The following is a 17895-nucleotide window of genomic DNA, read 5'->3' as shown; positions in this document are numbered from 1 at the left end:
AAAGAGCTTGTCCTTACTAGAAGGCTAATCCTGCAAGCCCTTGGCTTTGATGTGTGCAATCTGAGCTCACCTAATGAGGACTATATGGGTCCCCTACGGGTACGATATACTTTGACTCAACCTGATTATCAGGGGTTGAGATTAGCTATCATTCAGATGACCGTGCCAATGGTTATCATGCTTGCTGGCCATCACTCACGTCAACCCTCTGGAGAAAATATGACCCATAGCAAACCAGGGCAAGTTAAGGCTGAAAAGAGAGAGATGCTACTATGCATAAAATCTTGGAACTCAAGGGGTGGCCATCATTTACTTACTAACCTGGTAGTTACTAGCCTCTTAAAGGTGGCAAATTGTATTCTCCCATAAGAGACATGGTTGCCCGAGTCTCTGGTTATGGATGGCTATCAAGTGTTCTCTAAATCAGCTAGGGCAATTAAGGGTGGGAGGGCTCATAATTGCTGTGGACTCTGCCCTGGGAATGAATCTGAGTGCTTTGGAAGATTTTAGTTTTGGTGCTAAGGCAGTCTCCCGAATTTCTGATGACCGGTCGTGTACACTTCTCCTGGTTAATATTTACTGGCACAAGGGGATTTCCGATCTTAGCTGCTTTTCAGCTGTAATATTGGAAAGAATGTTACTATGGCTAACCTTGAATAGTAATGGGAGGGTGATTGTTGCTGGAGATTTGAATGCTAGATGTGATGTTGAGGATGCTGGAACTGACAAATCAGAAACGTCAGCAAATATGCTCTCCCAGAACTTTAAATCACAGACAGGTAGGAGCTGGTGCCTGGCTTTTGAGATGCTGGGACTCTACACGCTTAATAGGAGGGAATTTGGTGAAACTCATAATATGCGAACTTGGTTCAGAGGAGCAAGTTCATCGACTTTAGATTATGTTTTCATTGATGATTATCTGATAAACTGTTGTACTTCTTTCTCAGTGTTTAAGAATGAATGGAGTGACCATGGTATTTGAGAGGTCACATTTGATCTGGTTTTAAATATTAGGAAATGTATTAAGATGCCCCAAGTGAGAACTATCGCCTCGGACAATGCCATTCGCTGGTCTGACTCAAACATTTCATCCCTAAATTTAGCATTACACTCCATTATGAAAGTAACCACATTGGAGTGGAAGATGGAAGTGTTTAATGCAAAGAACCTTGATGGCTTTATTAGTGACATGGATAACTAAGTTTGAGAAAACTCTTAAAATAGAGGTGGGAGCTACATTAAGCCTATCCATATTCACAATGAGGAGTTGGCAGTTGCAAAGGCAATGATGAGAAAAGAGATTAGATATTTTAAGACCCTATGCTTAGACCCCGTATACAAATTGAATCATTAAAAAAAATATTAAGCACAAATATTACATTTCTGCCAATCAATTAGAGGGTCCATGATGCAACAGGATGCTGAGGCTATGCTACGAACCCTGATTCCATCAACTGTAAGAACCCTTTTGACCCTGATTAATAAACAAGACTCTGTGATCAATACGTCCCAAATTAATGCAGTATCAGAACAACAGTGGATCACATTTATTGGAGATATGTATGGCATTCTACTAAGCAATATGGGCAATGACCTCGCTATTAATATTCCAGCATTTGAACAGAACTGGCCATTTGAATTTGATAGAGAATTTATATATAACTTAATTATAAAATGTAAGAAATCCAGGGTACCAGGGCCGATAATCCTTACAAATGCCACTTTTAAGGCAGACCCTTCTAATTGTACACATGTTTTGTTTCTGCAATTTGGGAGTATTCTTGACACTGGTCTTTTGCCAATCTCATGGAGTCCGGCAAATGTTGTTCCAATCTTAAAAGAGGAAATAGGTCTGAACCTAAACATTATTGACCCATATCATCAATTGATGCTGATCGAAAAAATGTTCACTTCCCCGCTTGTGATACATTTGGAAAATTGGGCCACTAACATGCATGTCCTAAACAAACTACAGACTAGTTTTCACAGAGGTCACTCGACTAACATCAATGAGATTACCCTGAAATCACTGCAGGAAGCCGCATGGTTAGAAGGTGATGGATATACCTGGCTTCAATCGACCTCCCTGTGGCTTTCGATCGTGTAGATCGGAACAGACTGTGGGACAAATTGGCTAGTTGGGATTGCCTAATGGACTCTTGCATCTCCTGGTGGGATTGTATGAAGACTCTAATATCCAGATAGGAATAAAAAAGGAAGGATATTTAACTGAAAAGATTAGCACACATGTGGGATTGAGACAAGGATGTGTCTTTGCCCCATGGCTCTATAACTAGAATATGTCAGATGTGAGTTAACACCTTTAGAAAGCCTGTTAGATTACAACAAATGTGGGCCAATTTAAAATTGCATGGTTGGCATATGCTTATGATTTTCTGCTTCTTGATAAGTCCAAGGCCAGTCTTCAAAGAGTTCTTAATTCTTTTTCAGCATATGCCGAGGAGAATGGTCTAGTAATTCATCCTGATAAAGCAAGGATACTGGCCTTCTCAAGGGGAGGACAAAAAAGTGTTTCTCTTTCTGGATCCAAGAAGATACTGTGATCCAGACCTCTCCCCGTTTCACTTATTTAGGCTTGAACATTGGCACACGACTAGGCCTCAGGAATGTCCATGAGATTTTGCTGCAAAAACCTACTGTGCTGCAATACCAAATACTAAGCGTTGATCGTAACTATGGGAAATTCTCCCTTAAACTTGCACTGTTGTTTTTTGAGGGCAAATCCTCCCTAAATTAAATTATGGCATGGAGCTCTACAGCTTATTAACTGCCAAAATGCTAGATCGAATTGAGGCTAGGCTGTGGTGGAAAATATTCAGGGTCCCTAATTTGATTCCATTAGCGGCCATTAGATATGAACTGGGCATCACATCTTTAAGTGCTAGAGTTGAATGGCGTATGCTTTCTTTATATGCAAAATTGAATGCACCAATACAGGTACGATATATGAGGTTATGGGGCTTGTTTGTAAGAGTGTGACTTATATTGAACCAGTGAACTATATTGTCAAATTTGGTAAAAGCTGTGAAGCAATTCTATGTAATATCTCAAGCGATATTGAAAGTCTACTAAGGAACCCAAAAATAAAAACATTTGCTGCTTGATCTAGATTGTATTGTGAAAGTGGACTTATTACACTCTTATCCTCCAATGAACCATCTCATGTATGAACATAAAAAAGAGGGGTGCTCTCACCTACATTTATCATGTTCCAAAACCGTTACTATTGAGATATTCGTATGAGATTTCACTGGAATTTGTTCCTGAATAGGGAAATTCAATTTAGGAGAATGATAATATTGGAACAGACGACCAACTGTAGATTCTGTAATTCTACTATGTAAACCATTAAGCACTTGATGCTACACTGTAAAGGCTTAACCCAGCTTAGGCTGAAATTCGGGGGGAGACTATTGGTGTTTACATTTATCTGGTCTGATGTAATTCTATGGTATCAATCCGTAAATATTCAGCATGCCAGGAACGGGTTGGCAGTATCTGCTTTTATTAAAAGTATGAATTTGTATACTAGCTATAAAACTTCACTTCTTTCTACATCAAGGTTCATATTTTTTTTGGATCATTTGCTTCCTTTATGGATTTAATGTTTTTTTATCTTGACTTTGTTAATTCACTGATTATGTTTAATGTATGTTTTATTCTGTCTTTTATCTTTATAAAGGTTTGTTTATAAACCATATACAATAAAAGAAAAAGTTTATAAAAAAAAGAAAAATTCACAATAAACTTGCTGTAAATTCTTGAAAGCACAAAGTGGGTCACAAAAAACTATTTTCAAAATGTATGCTTAAACACCAAACATCACACCCATTTTCTTACTGCATCCCTATTATCGCAAAGTAGGAATTTGCTATGGCCTAAGTAGGGGTGTATCGAACGTCGGCTTTGAGTATTTATTTGCCTGAATTTCACCTGAAAAACTGCTATTTGGCTTCGGATGAATACATACTCGAATCCTTACTCAAAGCCTAGAGTTACACCCCTATGTAAAACCAGTCATTAGTGCAGGCAACCCGTCCATGCAATTAATTCATGATTGATAAAGGGACAGCTGCCAAGTTGATCTACATCTCATTTTGGGGATGCCAACACTGCAGAGAACATTAGATTAAAGCCTCATTATTGCTGTGGGTTTGTGAAGTTCATGCATGCTGTCAGGGAAATGTAGCACGCACAGACGAGGAGTTCCTGATGTTTGCGGTTGTAATAGAAAGGCAAGCGCCTGCATCTCATTCAGAGATCTTGCACGATAAACATTTCAGTGAATAAAGCTAAGTTAAGCATGCAGCCATTTCCAATAACGACATGTGTGTCCGATCCATTTATGTGTCAATTTGTTTAATTGTTTACTAAATGCCCAAAAAGCCATATACCATATACTGTAAACTCACCCACCGTAAACGACACGCTTCCAGTGCACTGCGTGAGCTGTGTGGGAGCCCAGAGTGGATTGTTGAACATCTCTAGCTCTCTTCAAAAGTACTTAATTGTTGCTTGTTTCTTAGGGATTTCAATGGTCTTATTGGCCAATAGGGCAGAACAGTCAGGAGAAACTGGTTTTGTGAATGCGTTGTACAAAGAGGACATGAGAAGCCATATAGGAAGGGTAAGGAACGTTCCTCTTGAAATTAAATGTTAAATCGGGGCCGCAGTGCTCTGATTGAAAACCTACGGGCCTTCCTTTGTCATGCGTTACACATGGATGTGGTACCCCTATGTAAAGGGGGCTAGACAGGGTGGCTGACAGTAGTAGAATTTAAGATGCAGCAGAGTTCAAAGGAATGTGCTAGACACTGTTATTGATCTTGAATGGTCGCAGACTGAAAGCAGCGCTCTCCCCCTCCTATGTCCACCAATCGGAGTGCCCATAATGTCTCTTTCAGGGCCCACCCTGCAGAACAAAGGGAGAAAGAAACATGCATCTACTGTGCTGTCAGCACACTAGGCACAGAACACTATTTCGCTAAGTGGGCTTCACTTTCATGGGGCAGGGATGGATTTGTAAAGACTGGGAAATAACTTTTTAAAGTTGTATCTTTGATATTAGCAGTGCTTATTCTAAAATGTAAATGTTTAAGTACAGCTATGATTTATTTATAAGCACCATGTTCGTCCTTCACTGAAGTTTTTTTTAAAGCAAGCTTTGGCAAAGCTAACAGTTTTGGCTTGCTATGCACTGCCTTTATATGCCTATGTACTCACACCATTTTGCACCTGCAACCATCAATAGCCAGTTAATACTCTCCAGCTCACTATTCGGCCCCAGCCGAATACTTAGGCCAACTATTTTACTATACAGTACACCTCTAGGCCTAAGGGTGGTGAGCCAAAATTGGAAAAACCCAATGGTGCATATCTAAGAAACATACTGTTCATATTGAATATATAACATCTGTGATGATGAGAAAAGACAACATCTTTAGTACTGGAGGTGGCATGAGATGGCGGTGTGCTGATGGGCTGCGCAATGGGAGGGGGGCTCAGAGGTGGCATAGCTTTCCAGGGTGTTCTTGCATTGAACCATAACCTTAACGTCACTTCAACTAAAATGTTCCCTGTGACGAATCAATTTCCAGGGTACCATTAGCCCAGGCATGACTATCAGTTTCTAAACCACCAATCAGCTCCAAACCCCTAATACACCAGAAGGGATCCCAACACATTGGAATAACAAGCACAGTATAAACCTCTTTGTTCAATTTTGATAACGTGGATGGAATGGCAGGTGTGTCTGCGAAAGGTCATGGATCATTGGTTATTTGCAACGCAGCGCACATACAATTATTACCCAATGAGAAAAGGGACTGTCCAGTCATGGTTGTATCAAAAATATCTACTTCATTCATATCACAACAGATAGTCTTTAAACACTATGAAATACAACCCACCCTGTAAGGGAATGCAGAGGAAAGACAGTTTCAAAGAAGGAAAAGGGATGCACTCTGGATGCTAACAGTTAATAATCACACGAGTTTAGGTTTACTTGGCTTCAGCACAAAGGGATCAATGGGTCTTAATATGTCTCATGGGGCCTTCTGGGAAGGAAGATTGGGGCAGAACCACAATGTACCTTGTGCTGTAGGTGTTCTTGGTGCTTGACACAGTTAAGTCTGCTTCAGTGCACTTTGCAGACTTCTGTGACAGCGTTCAAGAAGGGAGTCAGCTGTGGGTATCAGGCGGCAAAATAATTCATAATACTGTTATGAATTCAATCAAATGCAATGGAATCACTCTTTCCCCCTGACACTACTCAACCCCCCCTAATATGCAATATGGAGATGGAAGGAGAGAAAACAGGCTTCAAGAATAAACACTCTACAAATGCAGTTTCAATCCCTATTCCCCCAGCAAGCTTAGAGAAATAGTAATGATTTTAAACAGGTCAAATGCTTTTGAATGTGGCTTTGAATGAATGGGAAAAATGCTAAAAATGAATTTAATTCTCTAAATGGGATTCAGAACTAGTGGGAGCCGCTTTGGATAGCTTCAGGTAAACACTAGCAATGATGGTGGGATAATTGGTAGATAGGAAACTGAATTCAGATGTTAAATGCAAAGAAATAGCTGTTTTAAATGTGTTGAAATTTAGCCAAATGCAGATCTGCAGCAACTTTTTCCGTGTGCGTTAAGCGCGATTGCAGCAAAACTATAAGGAGTTCAAATGCGTTGTTAGCTTCAAAATGACACTTAAATTTGGTTCCTACCATGTACGGTTCAGAAGTTATGAAGGTGTTAGTAAAGGTCGATTTTTCTCAAAAAGAATCAAGATTTCAAATGAGATATGCGCTTTTGAAGATTACCACAAGGATTTCTTAACACTATGGAAGGCTATGAAGATGTGAGATACCAATGGTACAGCCACCAGTCCAGAGGCGCCTCTGTCTGATATTTGCCCGCTGCGACACTTGCCTTTCTTCAGAACTATATATTAGCGCAAAGATGATTTATCACTACAATTATCACAGGATTATATGGATGAAAGAAGGATTCAGGACAGAGAAACGAGATTCTACAATGCAGTCAGGATATGTTAGAATGGGTTGGATTACTTAAAGATAAGAGATTGGCTATGGACAATTCTATGCTAAATACTCACAACTATGGTTTTGGAATAGGCCCGTCAAAGATCTGGTCAAGGGTTTGGACTGGAATCTGCTCGCCACCGGACAGGATTCAGGGCACCTAGTTCTGCTCTCAGCATGGCACTCTGTCTCTGCACGGTTTCTTGGACTGGATCTGACGGGTTGGTTCTGAGTAACAGCTCTGCTCTACTGGTTTGGATCTATGGGTTCTAGCAAGGTTCTTGACAAAAAGCAGAAAAACAGCACAGCACGGCTCTTGAATTGGTTGTGCCCCTTGGAAGTTTTGGGGTTAAAATCAGGTTGCAAGATTTTAAAGGCCAGCTGAGAAGGGTTCAGCTTTGGATTCGGCCTTCTGCTTCAGAGTTCTGGGGTCTTGATCTGGGTTCTGGTGTCTTGATCTGGGTCCTTCCTGCAGAGCGCTTCGTCAGTAAATCAATTGATGGGTGAATGTGTGTGTCACTCTAGGTCCTCAACAGTCCCTACTTATGTATTTCCCAAAGGGGTGGGTAGGCTGATTATACTAAGCCCAACCCTCTAAGAAGCCTATTGGTTAAGGTATTCCCTCTCCCTGATTTGAGAAGCAACCAGAGTGCCATCATGTGTCATAGTGATGCTGCAATTTACAATCCAGGGAAAACCTCCCCTTTGTTCCTACACAGAAAATCTATTTTTCATATAAAACATGTTTCCAATATCACCAACTTGCTAATAATACATATTTACATCCCAAATTAAATAAGGCATGTGTCCATCAAAGTCCCATCTTTTTAAGAGTTTCGGTTCACAAATGACAGTTTTTTGCACTTTTAGTTGGTTACCCAGTGTCAGATCTATACACATTTTTACATATACATGCACATAACATCTGGGCATACTCCTGTGAGGTGTCTAGTCAAAGGATCGAAAAAAAGGGTCCACAGGACAAAGGATCGACACCAAAAGGTTGACAGGACAAAGGATCGCATTTTTTTTTAAATTATATATTTTTTTTAGGTTTTCGTATAGGTAAAAAAATGGTTTTTAGTAAAAAAATGGGGGTTGGGGGACCCCCCCAAAAAAGTTTTTTAAAAAATATATTCCATCCTTTGGTTTTGGGTCCTTTGGTGTCGATCCTTTGGCCATTCGACCCTTTGGTTGTCGATCCTTTGACCTACAACCCTCCTGTGATGTTTCATATTTTTAACATTATCACAACTGCTACAATATCAACATTTTTGGGGGTTCAGTCTCTGAATATCGCACCAATTCCAGAGTGGTTTTAAAACAAGAGCAGAAATTTCATTTTAACAACACTATATTTACAGATTTTTACTAATTTTGTTCAGTTTTCTATGAGTGTTTTTCAAAAAGATAGTTTCTGTGCTCTCCGAATAAACAAAACTGTCTGTCTCCGCCTCCAAGGTTTTGGCTGGGCGAATGCAGTCCCAGGCCTCTTCCTGCCAGCAGTTGTTTTCTGTCACACCCGAATTTGCATTTCCTTTCATTCAAGGGAGTCTTTTGTTTCTTGTCAGAGCAACAGGCCAAAGTCCCCTCCCATTTCCTTTCACACCTCCCTGCCAGTTCTTCAGCAGAGGACAGGGGGGAAGATTCCTTTGTTTGGGAGGAACTGTGGAATATCTTTGAAGCTCACTGTGGCTGGCTTTAACTTACTTTTAAAACAATGTTTAAAATAGTCTTTCTCTAAAATACAATTTAAATGTTTACAAATATAGCCACAAATCTCTTTATTCCAGCCTTTTTAAAACATAGAGATTGAATTTTCACCCTATATTGCTTTTGATGGGAAGTTTCTTATTTTCCATACTTTGATTTTAAGGCACAAGTTTAAATGACAGTATAAGTAAATGCTAGCTTCTGACACAGGCGAGCAGCAGCACTGTGCCCATTTTTTTTTTTAAAAAATCGTTTTTATTTGGTTTTATGTCAAACAAATTACAACAGTATCACCAGAATTATACAATCGTCAGAAAAGCTTGAGAAATACAAAAAACAAAATTAAAAAAAGAGAGACGGTTATCGTCACCAGGCTGAAATAATCACATTCTAAATCTACATTTTGACGATGTTTTCATGAGTGTGCTGTTCGCACGTAACTTTTCATATAAATTGTCAATAAATGTCGACAATATTCCCTGTTTTCCCCCTCCCTCCCTTCCCTCCCCCCACCCTACAAGACTCTATCGACTGCCATAGAGGAGTGTGCTTTCAAGTACGTGGTAAGTTGCGTAACAGATGTGGTAAGTGTTAAGTGTTGGGGACCACCTTGTCTGGGGAGTCAGCATAGATTCACGTTGTCTCGTCCCATGCATCCTGTTTACAGGTGTTGTCTCCCAATGTGGGGTCATAGGGCTGGTGGAATGTGAGGGCGTCAATGTGTCCCTTCCGGCATATATTTGATAAGGAATTCCATCCACAGGATATCACATTATGTGGATCTCCCATGTATGGACGATGTGATCTTCTCCATGGTGCACATATTGGAGGCTACATTGACCCATTATTTCTTGGTTGGGACTGTGGGGCATTTCCATTTCGTTGCCAAGAGCGCTCTCGCGGCTAGCAGCAGCGGTGCAGCTATATCTGTGACCCTCCTCCATTCATCTTCAATTTTTTCAAAGCCAAAAAGTACTAGGACGGGGTCCGCTAACCTCTGAATGCCATCCAGGTCTTTGATCCAACCCAGAACTTCATTCCAATACACTTGGATTCGGGAGCAGCTCCACCACATGTGCCAATAGTCCGCTTTGACTCCAACATAATGGGCTAGATGACTGGTACATTTTAGAGAGCCTATGCGGGTCGTATTGCCATCTGTTGAGCAGTTTAATTGCATGTAGCTTAAATTGGCATGAGATCGATGCCTTGGGTGCAGCCTGGCATATTTTGTCCCACATCTCTATATCAATACTGTCCCCCAAATCCCTCTCCCATTTCATTCTAAGAGGTTCTGTTGATCCATCCCCCGCTTCAATGAGCGTTCTGTATAGAATCGAAATCAGTCCCTTTGTTTCGCTTCTAGAGTCCAATATTCAGGTTTTGTCAGGACCCCTTTAATTTGCAAGAAGTGGAATACGGACAGTTTGCCGATTCCAAGCGCTTCTTCCAGGTCTGGGAGTGTGATAAAGGAATCCTTTTTTAGAAGTTGCCCCATCCTCTCCAGGCCAGCTTCATACCAGGACTGGAATCTCTCTATGTTAGGGATCTGGTCATTGATGCCAGGGGATCACAGATGACTTAGTGGTGATGGCCACATAGTGATATTTTTCATGTTTCTACCCTCCCGTCATATATCCCATATGGTTTCAAACATTGGGTGTGCTTTAGTCTTCTTTAGTACTCTCCTTCTGGGGGACCATAGCCACTCAGAAACTGTCGCCGGAGACATGTAGTGATTGTCCATGGCAATCCATTGGGGTGTATTTTGATCACGAAGATGGGGAATGAGGACTGGTAACTGGGTTGCTTCATAATATTTTTGAATATCTGGGAGGCCCACTCCACCTTTGTCTTTGGGCAGCGTCAGGTTAGTATACGCGATTCTAGGTTTTTCCGCTGCCACAAGAACTTTCCGATCGATTTCTTGACTTATGTGAAGAATTGGCGTGGCATTTGGATGGGGAGCATTTGAAAGGGGTATAAAAATCTTGGGAGACAGGTAATTTTAATTGCATTTAGGCGTCCCAGCAAGGATATGGTTAATTTATCCTATCTGGTGAGATTGTTGAAGGAGGGCCGGGAAATTGGCTTCATATAGGTCTTGATGAGATCTCGTGACATTTATTCCTAAGTATTTTAATGTCTTATGCTCTATCGTGAGGCCCAGGGAAGAATATCTTTCATTGTTTAGTTCCGCTGATCCTTGTAGGGGGAAGAGTATTGACTTAGCTCTGTTAATTTTAAAGCTCGATAATTGGCTGTATGCGTCTATCAAGCCTAGCGCCCTGGGGATGGAAGTATTAGGGTTTGCCACATGGAGGAGTAAGTCGTCGGCGTACAGCGCCACCTTATATTCCACCTGTCCCAGTCTTATTCACTCAATTTGGGTGTCCCTCCTAATTTTCTGGGCCAGAGGTTCTACCGAGAGGGCAAAGAGTATGGCCGAAAGGGGGCATCCCTGTCGCGTACCGCGTTTTAACTCAAACCATCTCAAGTACTCCCCGTTAACTGATACTGCTGCTTTAGGCGCTGTTTACACCGCTTTTATCCATTTTCTAAATCTCGGTCCTACACCCACGTCACGGAGGGTTGCATCAAGAAATTCCCATTCAACTCTGTCGAATGCTTTCTCCGCATCAATGGGAAGCAACGCAGGTTCGTCACTCATAGTTTGGGAAGCCTCGACCAAATGAAGGGTTTTCCTCATAGTGTCTGCCCCGTGCCTCCCCAGTATGAATCCTACCTGGTAGGGGTGAATGAGGTGGGGCATGTGAATCTCGAGCCTGGCAGCCAGTACCCTCGTGTAGATCTTGGCGTCAAGATTCAGCAGAGATATGGGGCGATATGACCCGCAACATTTGGGATCCCTACCCTCCTTGGGGATAACCGATATGAGTGCCTGGTCGAAGGAGCCGGGTGCGGCTCCCGAGTCCAGGACCTCATTAAACAGCTCAGTCAGGAAGGGGACCAGGAGGGCACTGAAGATCTTATAGAAGCCGGCTGTATATCCGTCTTCCCCTGGAGACCTACCCAATGTTAGCCGTTTGATTGCGTTATGTACTTCTTCCTCCGTTATAGAGGACTCGAGATGGGCCGAGTCTTCCTCAGCTATTCTGGGAAGAGCAGTGTCAGCAAGATAGTTATTTATCTCCTGCAAGTTTGAATCAGTTTCAGAGGAGTATAGGGATTCATAAAAATTTGCGAACAGGTCAGGGATGGATGGTTTGTCTTGCCCTTGGACAGGAATGCCCTGTGTTATTTCCTTTACCCTTCGTTCTGCCCGTTGCGTCCTAAGTCTAGCAGCCAGCAGAGCATCAGCTTTATCACCCTTTTCGTAAAACTTCTGTTTTAATAAATGTAGTTTGCGTGTTATCTGGCCCTGTTCCAGGTGGCAAAGCTCCTCCCGTTTCTTTCTAGCTTCTTGGATCTTATCAAGGTCTGTGGTGTCGCCTTCCCTGGCCTCCCTGTCTAAGCGGCATATTTTGCTCCGTAGCCTATTTTCAAAGAGGGTTCTCTACCTTTTTTTCCACGCCTCCTCCCGCATAAGGACCCCCCTCCAGGTTGCTTTGGCCACCTCCCACACTCCCCGTTTGGAGATCTCCCCTGTGTCATTAGTTTTGAAGTACTCCCTAATCTCTGTCTCGAACTCCTCTCTAAAGACAGCATCCTTCCACAGGGTCTCATTGCACCTCCATTTCCCACCTCTGATCGGTAAGTGGTCTCATTGTATGGTGACAGTGACTATGTCATGATCGGACCATGTTATTGGGGAGATCTCAGATGTGACGTGATGTTGTTTAGTTCTTGTGAAAGGTAAATATAATCTAATTAAGGTGTTGTGCGGGGGAGAATAAAATGTGTAGCCTCTTGGTCAGGGTGCATTTCCCTCCATGCATCAACTAATGTGTATATTTGCATCATGTTCACATAGTCATTATGGTCCCCTCTCGTTTCAATATTGACGGTTAGATTGCCTGCTCTCCGATCCAGGCCAGGATCAGCCATAGATTAAAGTCCCCCCCAGCACAATATGTCCCGTAGCCTCTAGCATTATTTTGGGAATAGTTCTGGAGAGGAACCTGAGTTGTCCTACATTAGGGGAATAGATCGTAGCTAACATTACCTCCACTTTTCCAATGGTTCCCACCACCAATAATGCTCGCCCTTCTGTATCTGTCCAGGATTTTGTGACTTGAAATTCGATTCCCTTTCTTATCAGGACTCCCACAGCCCCTTTGCGCAATGGGCCAGAGCCCCAAAACTCAGAGCCAAGACGTTTCCCTAGGATAGGCCTCTCCTCTCCCTTCATGTACTTGGTTTCCTGCAGGAATAGGATGTCCAGTTTAGCTCTCTGGAATTTTCTTAACACTAACGACCTCTTGGTAGGTGAGTTAAGCCTCTTAACATTAAGCGTCCCCACTCTCAAGGGGTCCCGTGCGCTTACTTCAGGGGTAGCCATCTATTTGTAACATTTGAGTATCTATCGTAGTAAGCAGCCCTTCCCTGTGAGTCATACCCCTAACCAGCCTCAACGTTTTCTTCTCCCCGGCAGGAATTAAGAGGACCATTCTAATCTTTCCCTCCTCCATTTCCAGTATACCTTCCCTCCTGTTTTGTGTTCCCCTCCTCCTCCCTCCCTTGCCCCCCCCTATATGACATTGTCCGAGTAGGTCCAGTTAGCCTCACTGAACTAGCAACGAACCACCACCAAGGACCATCTTCACAGGGTCCATTTGGCCACAATAGATACCACATTAGTCTGAGCCTCGACCCCCCCCCCATTCGAACTCAACATTCAGCCATTGAACATTACTTTTAACATTGGGCCAACAGCAGCCTCTGCTCAAAAATCACCCATAATAGTGCCAAGATAGTTGCAGCTGAGCCGTTTCACTTGTCCCCCTCCGGGGAATTGTTACCTCGCCGAAATTTTCTTGACCCCTTGACCCTTCGCCTCTTAGGCCCTTGAAGTTTTCACTCTCGCCCTTCCTCCGCGGGGGCGTCTCTCTCTTCCCTTCGCTCACGGGGGTCAACCAGGTCGGATATGCATGTCTTTATTTCCCTCTCTGATTGTAACCTGACTCTTGTGCCCTCGTGTTCAAAAGAAAGCGAGAAAGGGTATCCCCACCAATACCGGGTGTCCCCCTCTTTCAACCATTTCGTCAGAGGTCCACACATCCTTCGCAGTGCCAAAGTCATGGCGGATAGGTCCTGATGTATAGTTACCTAGTTACCTAGGCTCCATTAAGAGTGATCACACCCCCACGTCTCGCCTTCTCGAGAATCTTCGCCTTATCCTGGTACCTGTGAAAGCGGGCAAGGACTGACCTTGGGCCCCCTGGTGGACCACCCGCCCTGTGAATCCGTTCAGTTCTTGGTTCATCAATCTCATCGTCAGCTACCAGGATTTTGATAATGTCATGAAGCGTTGCTTTTAGGCCGTCTTCCGTTTCCCCCTCCTGTTCCGGAATCCCGAAGAACCGAAGGTTGTTTCGCCTCTCCTGATTCTCCAAATCGTCCATTTTTAGCCTGTACTCCTCTTCGCGGTGTTCAAGATCCGTAATTCTGTGTTCGAGTTGTGTTTCAAGAGTATCTATGGAAGCTTGATTATTTTCCATTCCCTCCAGTCTATCTTCAATCTTATTAATGCGTTGGGTGATTTTGTCAATCTTCCCTCCTATGTTGGCTCCCATATTCTTTATCACCGTGAGGAGGGCTGCTATATCGCCTTTTGTGGCCGCTGTTTCTCCGTGTGCCACAGATTCGGTCGCCATTGAGGGAGTGGTGGTTGTACGATTGGATGGAGTGTAAGCGTACGTAGCTAGCCTCGTCTTGGCCTGCATATAACTGGGAACCGTGCCTCGGTGTCCAGATCAGGAATGAATCAGGTAGGATGCAAGGGCCTCGCTCTCGGGTCACGCCTCGTGCTCCCCGAACACTTCACTATGTGTGTGTACACTATTGTACTGCTCACTTCCTGAAAGATGGATGCGAAGCTCGTGGGGCTGTGTGTCAGCAAAGAGTGGGAGCTGATGGAAGTATGAGTGCTGTTACTTACCACACCGCTCGATTTAGTGTTGGACTACGTGGGTTGCTGAAGTTCAGAAACAAAAATTATGGCCGCCCTGAAGTGCACCGTTTGTTGCCAGTGGAGCGAGATTAGAGGTCTGGACCGAATCACCGACCTGCCCCTATCCTGGTAGGCTGATTGCTTGTCTGTCACCTATGTGTACCGCCACCCCCAATGAGATTGCAAGAGGGGGAGGTAGGTCCCCAGGCCCAATCCTCCAGTGGGTAAGGTTCACGATTCGCAGGACTTCCTATGAAGAGGGGGGGTTGCAGAGCTTCACTTGCTTCCAATTTGAGACAGTACTGGGCACCTGAGGAGGCACACACCCCTGTTCCGGGGGCCCTACCCTCAGTCCCAACCCCTCCTGTCCAGTGCACCGGGGGCAGCAGGTGGTGTGCGGAGGCAAGAGGGCTGTGTGACCGCAATCTTTAGGGGCTGCTGTATAAGCACATGGTGCGTTCCTCGAAGTTTACTTCTGCAGATTGCGGCGTGATGACTACCTTATGATCAGCGTATAGAGTGAAAGAAACAAGGTAGTTGCGGGTGTCCTGAATTGCACCGCTGGGTATCCGGGGATCAGAGGCCAAACTCCTCACAGACCGCACACTCGAACCGCTGTCAGTTCAGAGACATGCTCCATGCCCCCGTGACCTGCCACATTCAATATGGTTTCCAGACGAGGTGACGATCCTCAGGTTCCAACCCCTATGTGGCGGCCTAGAGTAGGCTTTTGGAGCGCAGGGTACCGGGGGCCATGGCTCCCCTGGGATGACCATGTGCACTTCAGAGAACCCTTCTCTGCTGCTCGAGGCATGCGCCTGTGCACTGCGTCTTGTTGGGAGGCTAGGGCCGGAGCTGCGTATTACACGGAGCGCCCTCCTTGAACCAGCCCCCCCTTCCTCCTTTACTGGCTGGCGTGACTGCGAGTCACGTTGTACAGCACGTTCGTGCTGGGTGCCCCCTGGGAAGTGGGCCCAGATTAAGTTTTCAACTGACGGGGACCCAGTCACGGGTCGCGGCACTCCAAGGCACTGCGGGCACAGCCAATCGAGCGGGCCGCGTTTGGGCAGAGGTGTGGCCTACCTCCCTGCAAGGTCCTCCGCATGCCTGACAGTTCGTGGGTAAGGGGGCCATACGGGGGTACACACCAGCAGGCCGATGGGGGCACTTCAGAGCAGAGGCTCACGGGCTGCGGAGGGCGCAGTAGCGGGCACCCCTCGGGTCGAGCGTTTCCTCAACACAGCCGCGCCGGGCCGTTTCACTTTTACTTTCCAACCTCCGAAGAGGCGATCCTTCAAACGGCTTTTTCTTGCGCTTTCCGGCCCCGATTTCCCTCTGGTTTTCTTCGAAGCCGTGGGGGAATGTTCCCACGCACGTTCCTCAGGCCTGTTTCCGTGGGGTGGGTTACGCTGTGGGGGCTCAGGTCACCCCGCGGACCTACGGAAACGGAGCTCACACGGGACAAGGGATCATCCGTGCGCCCCCTGGTGGCCAGTCCTGTGCCCATTTTTAACATATTTTTCCAAGCAAGCATCTTTGAATGTGGATTTTCTTCTGATAAAATATGTTTCTGCTGACTTTGTGCTTAGGTGAATTCTTTAAATAAAGTGATGTTTAACACCCAACAAGGATGTTGGATCTTTTGTGATGTTTGGGAATCATGATTTTTGCACTTTCCACAGCCAAGTAAAAACAGATTTTTAAAGCAGTTCTGGGTTTTCCTTTGCAATGCAGCACTGCTTATTAAAGTAGTTTCATTTTCCTATGTGGGCAGCCAAATGATAAGTTTTGGCAGTGGTCTCGTGTGTTACCACTGACATAGGCAAAATGGATTGGCGGCCTATTTTTCAGGTTTTCCTGTGCACTTTCAGAGATTTTTAGCGCAAAGATCTTTTTAGTGGCCACTCTGTTGTTTCTGATGCAGGCAGCGCATAGTGATGTTGCAGGGCATAGACTAGCGGGTTAAAACATCCCACAAGCCCCCCCTTGCGATTTGGCATTATACGTCCATCAATGGGAAGTCGCAAGACTGGGATGCCAGTCTCATTTCTTTTGGTTCCAAAATGGCAAAGTTCATAATCTTTTCTTCCATCAGGGGTGGATCGACCAGTTCTCCTCGCCCAGTCCTGATGTGATTATTGAGCGATACTCCGGGCCCCTTGGATCTTTCTCCCGGTCCCTGGGTAGTCCTCCTTGGTTCGAGTCTCCATGGTTTCCAATTAACTATGGCGACAAAGCAAAAAGCATATTTGTAGACATTTCCCCACCACTACTATTAATGTAGTGGGTCGGACACATACATTTGACAAATCAGGACATATTTTTATAATTTAAGTTATGGGCTATATATGGAATATTTTATAGTTGGAATTCTAGGGAGCTGGAGTGACCCCCTCTGGGTTCCAGAAGACTCCTCCAGTTGCTGCAGAGTGTGCCTAGGATGGCAACACTTTAGTTGGTTAATATGGACCCACTTATCTTCCCCCTCCGCCAAACTTTGGGGATGCAGATTTTGTAGGCGACTGGTGAGATTTTGTCTACAATTTCAAAAGGTCCCCTCCAGGTAGGCAAACATTTGCGCTGTTTGACCTGGTTCCTTTGGAAATTATATAAGTAGACCCGGTCTCCTACATTGTATTCTTTTCTAGTAGTCTTTAAATCATAGTGGGTCATCATGCTGTCTGCAGATCTCTCTAGATTTTGCTGAGCATAGGCAAAAGCATGTTGAAGGTGTTTTCTTAGATTTTCAACATACTCATGAGTTGTGGAGGCATTGATCAATGTCTGCTCTTAGGTTCTGTAGAGCAGATGCTGGGGAAGCACCATCCTGCGTCCAGTTATCAGCTCAAACAGTGACATTTTAGTTGCAGATGAAGGGGTAGATCTGATGGCCATTAGGACAAGGGGTAATCGAATATCCCAACTTGGCCCAGAATCTGCCACAAACTTTTTAAATATGCTCACAATTGTTTTGTTGTATCTCTTTACTGCACCAAAAGAGGCTAGCCGGTAAGCAATGTGTAGCTTCCTTTTGACCCCAAGTAT

Source organism: Ambystoma mexicanum, chromosome 5p (assembly GCF_040938575.1).
Source record: "Ambystoma mexicanum isolate Mex_15411 chromosome 5p, UKY_AmexF1_1, whole genome shotgun sequence".
In the NCBI taxonomy this organism is placed as follows: domain Eukaryota; kingdom Metazoa; phylum Chordata; class Amphibia; order Caudata; family Ambystomatidae; genus Ambystoma; species Ambystoma mexicanum.
The sequence above is the reverse complement of the archived record's forward strand: the minus strand, read 5'-3'. Positions refer to the sequence as shown.